Source organism: Chenopodium quinoa, unplaced genomic scaffold (assembly GCF_001683475.1).
Source record: "Chenopodium quinoa cultivar QQ74 unplaced genomic scaffold, ASM168347v1, whole genome shotgun sequence".
Lineage (NCBI taxonomy): Eukaryota > Viridiplantae > Streptophyta > Magnoliopsida > Caryophyllales > Amaranthaceae > Chenopodium > Chenopodium quinoa.
In genome coordinates, this window is record NW_018744315.1 from 88,346 (window position 1) to 96,308 (window position 7,963).

Below are 7,963 nucleotides of genomic sequence, written 5' to 3' on the forward strand. Positions count from 1 at the left end.
TTCAATTAGGTGTTTTAATTTTTGTTTCGTTAACAAGTTTTTTTGCTTCACTACTTATATGAACACAAACATAGTAGTAGAGCGAGAGTCAGCCTTGGACTACCACTTATATAGCTAACTACGCTTGCTTATGGTGATCAATGTATGAAAATTTGAATAGTCGTTGTACCATATGTAATTGAGTAGAATAAGAAGCTCAAACAATCAAAGGATTTCATTTTGCCAAAAGATTCAAACAACATCAAAAGTTCATGAAGAGCATCTTTGTATTAGTGCTATAGGCCTAAAAAGAAAAGGGAGTCAGCATAGCAGTATACTATTGCAAGTTTGCAACCATATGAGGATTCATGAGACAAGTAAGATAAAAAAAAAATAGAAAATAAAAAAATCGCATAAAACTGCCAACTTGATCAGCATTTTAATGGAGATAAAATCCAATGCCGACTGAAATCAACAACAAACTTGTGCCTAAAGCAATGACAATAAGCATTTACAAGAAGTGTATTGTGAACAAAAACATAAGCTCCAATGTAGCAAATATCACAGAGAGATTTCAAGTACTAGCATCTACAACGAGAAAACACCAAACCAAGTCAAGTAGAAGATTTAGGTAAAGCTTGGCTGTTTCCATACGCAATTCTTGCATGATACTTCAGCAGGTTTTCATAATGACATAACCATTGACAAGATGTGTACCTAGATTGTGAACACTGAACACTAGGCCACAGGCAAAACCTAATATGCATACCAAAATGCTAATTGAAATTACCCCACTACAATCAAAATTCACAATTCGCCACAACTTTTGCAAATAATAGAAGCAAGAAATTTATGATCATCCTATGTGACAAGAACTTTATGTTGTAGTCACCCAAATGAACATATAGCAGCGTTAAATCTGCAAGAATATACAATAGCTGATGCTCTGATTTTCTATGTAAAAAAGAAAAGGAAAAAAAAAAGGAAAAAGAATGATACACTATTGCACAAAATATAGCTTGTCTTAGGATGATCAAGGGAAGCAATATGATCACACTCATCTAAATGCATGCATAAAAAATGTAAAAAGTAAAAATGATAAACTATTGCACAAAATATACCTTGTCAGCAATCTCATCTCAAGGCATTCATGAAAAATGGGCTGAAATGAACCAGGAATTTCCCCTAAAAGACCAAGAATAACCTACCCTAACTTGTGCAATTCATTTTAACAGCAAGAAATAACATTACCATGAGCACGTTCAAATATTCAAGCACAAAATGATATTAAATGATTTATGACACCATTCCATACAGCTTTCACTGAGAAAAACCATCTGAGATATACTTCTACAGGTTAGTGTGTAGACAAGAAGTGAGAATTCTCACCAGAGCTAGAGATGTTCGAGGCCACAAACTGCCGAATAATGTCAGTGGCCCCTGAAATCAAACAACTAAGGTTGTTATTAACAAAAGGGGGGGGGGGGGTGAGGGTGAGAAGATGCCAAAAGAATATGAAATTATGTTCCAACAAAATGATGCTCAAACCATGAAACAATACAGTTGAGGAAATAAAGTCACAGCAGCTAGGATTAAATCAAGTACACAACTCTATTGACGGGAAAATAGTACCTACAATTTTGTTTGAATTAGCATGCTAATATCAATAACCTAGAATTCAAAGAAACAAAACAAAAACTGCTCGCTCATCAAAACCACCATAACAAATGGCATTACTCAACAATATGGTTTACATATTTCATATGCCTATTGCCTACTCTTAACATAGTTGGAAACCAGCCAACAAACACACCCAACAGCCCAATTCAAACACCATCACCATACCCTTTACCCCAACAAAATTTCAGTGAGAAATTTCCGCAAGTACCTATGTGACTGCTTAACACGATAATAAAACAGAAGCTCACTTACAACACCTAAAATCTCATTCCAGTATCTATGTCATCTCAAACCTGCATAAATGCCTATATCTAAAGTAATACAACTAGTGCTAACTACCACAAAAGGGAAGACAAAAAAAAAATTACGACATGCTTTGAGATGGAAATCCAATTACCTTTTAGAGTGGAAGACAGGCAGCAAATCTCTAAAGCCAAGGCAAATTGCCAGAACCCATGAATTGAGAGATGACAACTGCAGTGGTTGTAACTATAAAAATGAAGACAAATCACTACGCCATAATAAGTAACAGCCACAAGTGAAAAAAGAGGCAAAAGATTTCTACACATCTAGTTCACAACACAATCAATAGTCAATCTTCTTGCAAACTACATCTGAACTGAACAGAACAGAACAGAACCTCAAGTCCAAGACACTGCCAATGAATCAAAAGAGATAAAAGGGTACATGCCCTTGAATAATCTTTAATTGCACATTGCCCAAAAAGTTTCAACAACCGAAAGATGACCTGTGCACACACCAACTCAGTACTAAAGATCACAGACTATACAAACTCTTCAGAATGCCTCCATCCCACTGCATATGAAATTTCATAGACATCAACCCAACAATAAATTGCAGCACATCAAGTGCACAGGTATCAGCAGCAGACTCCATGAAAATTTGAGGACTTAGTTTCACAGGCACAGAGACAACTGCCACAAGCAACTTCAAAAAGTGCCCTTAATGTTGAAGGCCACTGATAAGAGCAAGTACATGGCATCCTTCAATATAACACCTACTAGGTTATGTATTTGACAAATTGTTAGCAGCTTAGGAGACGGTTCTTCCATAACAGATCGAAGCAATGTACAAATTTTTCGCCCATTTCTCCTGCATAAGCAACAAAGACAGATCCTCAGCAAATTCAGAAAAATAGAACCTGGAAATAGGCAGCCCCAGTACAAAAATTCTTGAATAATTTTACCTTAACATGAGTACTAGGAAATGCTGAAGTCCGAAGAGTTTCTTGGGTTTCATCCGTCGGCTTCCTTCTTGGAATACTAAGAACTAGAGCAGCCTGGTCAAAAGTTGCTGCTGTAGATGTGATACGATAACCAGCATCCCATCTTCGGTGAATACCCTCACTAGGATACAGAAAATCCAGCTCAACAACCTAAATTCATAAATAGTCAATGACCATCACACATTTTTCCGGGTTTAGCTTTTAAAACATACAATTAAATGTTAATACCATACCTGATCAGCGTACCCTGCACCGCGGGACATCACAACTGCCCATCTACTACCAGCAGTAGCCATGGAAGTGACATAGAAACCCTCTCGCCACTTTTTGTTAATCCACTTAAAAGGGAATGCATCACTAACTTTATAAGATTGCTGTAAGTACTGAGTACCTAAATCACGGGTTAACCAAAGCATATAAAAGGGCATGTGAGATCTTTTATCAAGACATAGTGCAAAGCCACGACTAAAATTTTAGACTTACCTTTAGACATGACTACCAAGGAACTCCCATTTTGAGCCCCTGCTATTGCACTAATGTAATAGTTCTTCTCCCACTGTTCCATAATCCATTCCTACGATCAAATATAAGAGAAGGATTAGGTATAAAACCAGATAGGTTCCTTGCATATTCAAGAATAAAACTATAGGATTGTACTTGTAAAAATAAAACACACACATTCTAAGATAAGAAAAGAAACCTTGTGGAGGAAATGTGGTGAAAGTTCATAAACTTGAGAACTAAAGCCAGTGCCAGCATCCATTATCAAGGCCCAAAGACTTGAGCAAGATGCAACACTACTAATAAATAAGCCATCTTCATTTCCTTTCTCAATATGCTGAGAAAGCCTGTTATCTGCAACATTATAGTGATACCTAGAGCAACAAAATAGTCAAAAGCAATTTTCAGAATTCCAAACTAAACATCATTGTACTCTGTATTTTTCCGCAATTTTACCTTTGCTTCATTGGCCTACGAGCATTGTAAACACTAATCCATTGAGTGGCAGGCATTCCCATTCGAATCTTCTTCTTTGGTTGTTCATCATCATCCTCCTCCATTGTCAAACGTCCTCTCTTATGCCCCACTTGGAATATCAACTTCATAAATATAAACATGATTTAAACATTACGGCATCTCATGAAAATTTTCAGAAGAATATCAAGAGCAATATTTTATCGATCATATGCTTACCTTCTGAGCACCATCAGTATTAATGGGCCTAATGTCAGGATTTGGCCCAACAATCCCATCAAATAGAGAAACATACTTAGCATAGTTAGGCTCTTCATCAAACTTCAAGTTTACTACATACTCAACAAAATGGCGGAAAGGCAGGGGGCAGAAACAGCACAATGTTTCCGGAGATGTTGCCATCTTCTTCTTGCATACAAGAAATCCCTTGTTCTCCCCCTGTATTACAATACCCCATTAGAACAAATTATTAACTTAAAAACACTAAACCTTCCACGCGCATTTCAAATACACAATCATGGAAGGAAAGTAATGACCTGATATCCCTGCCAAGGAAGACGACCACGCAGAAGAAAAATGAGTGTGTATGCAAGTGATTCCAAGTCATCCCTCCGGCTTCCTGTTCTTCCCAAGTGAGCGTGAACACTAGCATATCGAACAGTACCCCTGAAGCAATAGAGAAAAGCCATAACCGGAGACTAATTATAATTAGATGAGTTTCAATCAGAATAAGATCATAGTCACAAAATCAATGAGCACAATCTCAAAAACCTGAAAACATCAGGCCGCTGATCATATTCAACATGCATCCCGGTTGAATTATCTCTCCATTTAGTTGCTGCAGGAAAGAAAAAGGAAAGAAATTATACACAATAAATGGTATAAAGAAGACGAGAACAAATATCAATACAGAAAGATGGTCGACTTACCTAATCCAAGATCAACAAGAAACAATTTCTTTTCTTCAGGAGTTCCAGGGGGGCCAAGCAGAAAATTCTCAGGCTTTACATCTCCATGCACATAACTGCAGGGTTTGTGAAAATATTTTAAAACATGCACAAGAAAGTGAATAGCCCAACAACAATATTTAAACTGTAAAAGCTACATGAAAGGAGATGCTCAGTTGACTTGTATTCTGCATTCCAGAGAAACTCTAACCCAAAATCAGTGTCTACCACCACTATTATATTCATGCAAAGCTGATTAACAAAAGTAATCCATATCAATAGATAATGTTGCATTAATCTACCACCCCTTGCTTTTTGCAAAAAAAAAAAATCACCAGCTCATTATGTGAGCTTCAAATAAACATCAAAACCCCACCTTTCTTCCACCAATCCAATACAGTATAGACTAACTGTAATTGTATTAGTGAATAGGAACATGTTCGACAAAGGGATTCTTTGCAGGTTACGATAAATAGCTGAAACAAATCTTGCTTTCAACATACAACATAGGTGAGATTTTTATGTTGCAGAAATAGATACGAAAAATGAGAGACAGTAATATTACCCCCTGGAGTGCATTTTCTCCAAAATTGAAATTGCTTCAATTGCAATGCATGCAACCATTTCAATTGACATTCTGCAATTGAAAAAATTTTCAGAACATATACCCTGTTAGCAACAAGTCATATTCTAAAAATGAAAAATAGAATGATAATGACATTTCAATCTACTTACGAATGAGAATTGCTATTCCAAACATCCCAAAGACTTGGCCCTAGCATATCCATGACCTGCAAAACCTTAATGTCAGCATATCATACCAAGGGAAAAAAAACAGTACAAAGATAATAGAAACACACACACACTCTTACCATGACATAATAGTCACCTTGCCGACCCTTGTAATGCACTCGTGGCACTCCATGACTACCACCAAGAGCACTTAGAAAAAGAAGCAGAATACAAAGCAAAAGCATAAATTAGTTCAACAAATATGCATTGCATATAGGAAATCAGACCAACATCAACAGATATGCTGCAAGATATTGACTCACTTGTAAACCTGCCACTCATATGGAGGCCCATAGTTACAACCTTTGCTAGTCCTATGCTCAAACTTCAGAGCTACCTGAAGTACATCAACAAAAAGTATGTGTCAATAAAACAAAAATTAATATCTACGTACTTAAGCCAATATGTGTTGTTATTCTAAATGTCACACCTCATAAGCTCCAGCACCATTCCTTTCACTAGTGTTACCACCGGCGCGACCTACCAACATAAACTTGGCCAAAACCACCTTTCCCTAGCTTTCTATCGACCCTGTAAACTGGAGAACCCCCAACCTGGACCTGTTTCAATAAATAACAATCAGCTGCAACTCCAAAAGATACTAAATGTACCCAAAGTCCCAAACAATTCTCAAACATACCAACAAAGTATCATAAATCAAATGGGAAAAACAACAAATGTATTAAAAACACCTTAAACCAATAACCAGTGCTATACTCATAAATTCTTAAGTTCAACCCCAATATGGAAAGAATAAAGAAAAGTCGATATCAAACATGCTCCTCGTGCAACTTCTAAAATAATCATGCCTGTAACGCATCCTACATAGAATCTATCAACCCCCAATTAATTCAACCATAAATACATTGAACACTTTAACAACACCAGCCCTCGAATGCCGGGAAAAAAACAAAACATTACCAAAACATAACCGATAAAAAAAGTTTATATACTAATTCTATCGCACTCAGAAACTGACAATGAGATGAAAAATCACCCATTAAAAGAAAACAATCAAACTAGATACATTAAACTACTTGACAGACTTTTTTAATCCTTAAAATGCATGAATAAAGGGCAGTGATACATATAAAGAGCATTAAGAATTCACGATACAATCTCAAGTCTTCGGTACCACCCCAGACTTAATCAGCTAGCTACCTAATAACAATAACATCCCCAAACTGCTAAAACTCTATAATTCAATATCAAGCTCAAAACTTTTTTCCTACACTCAAAATTACAATAGATATAACATTAAAACATTGTATTATCAGCAAGTTAACAAAAGCACAGATTAAACAAAAACATAAACCAATCAATTTATAAGGAAAAGGAGTAAACCTTCTCAGGTAGAGGAGCAGAAGCATCATCATCATTCAAACCTTTATCGCCGCTTCGACCGACGGCATTACCGCCGCTATCAAATTCATCCATCTCTTTCTCTCCAACCTCTTCTCCCGCACCACCGCCGCCTAAACCTAATCCTACACCACCTCCTTCTTCAGCAGCTGCGTTAGCCTTCAACGACGTCGTTTTACGGCTAGATTCCTTAGCTTCTTCTAGAATCTTCTCATCACCTTCACCGTCACCACCACCGCCACCAACCGCCGCCGCCGGTTGCCGGTTATTCTTCCTACCTCTACCTCGATTTCCTCCTTTGTTTCCCCTAGTTGCTGCTACAACTCCTCCACGCCGTCCACGTGTCCTACCTCCGGTCACTTTCTGGCCGTCGATCTCCTCCTGATTGTTGTTTGCTGTAGGATTTCTCGATGCTCGGCCTCTGCGCGCTCCACTACGCAGCTCCGGCATCGTTCTTCATCCATCAAATCTCATATCAATTTCTTCAATCAACTATCTCAATCTCCTCTTCTTCAAAACCCTAGAATTTCAATTCCGTTAAATCCTCAAAATCAATTACAAATTATCCGGCAAATCGAGGCGTTTTCCGATGAATCGGAGGTAAAAATTAGGATTTCTTGCAAAAATCTGGATTGAATTGAATAAATTTTGAAGATCCAAAAGAGGGAAAAATTAGGGGTGAATATAAATTGTTAATAGCTTTTTATTTAAAATTTAATTTTTGTCGACTGTAGGAAGAAATGGTAGATGGTGGAGGCGAAAGAGAGGAGAGAGAAAGTAAGACGATTGTTTGTCGAGTTTTTTGGTGAATTTTTTTTATTTTTTAATTTTTATTTGGGAATTTGTGACGGTGTATAGATTGTGGTTTAATTGCAATAGGATCATTCACATAATCACATTGGGTTGCAATTTGAACCTTCTAGTGTGTTCCTACTTCCTATATTCCATGGAATTATGGAAGGGGTGCCTTTCGAATATTTTG

At 37.1% G+C, this 7,963-nt stretch overlaps 1 pseudogene; it reads right to left on the reverse strand.

Annotated features, from left to right (window-relative positions):
* Window positions 1-2,198: 2,198 nt before the first annotated feature.
* On the reverse strand, window positions 2,199-7,963 carry LOC110696238 (annotated as a pseudogene).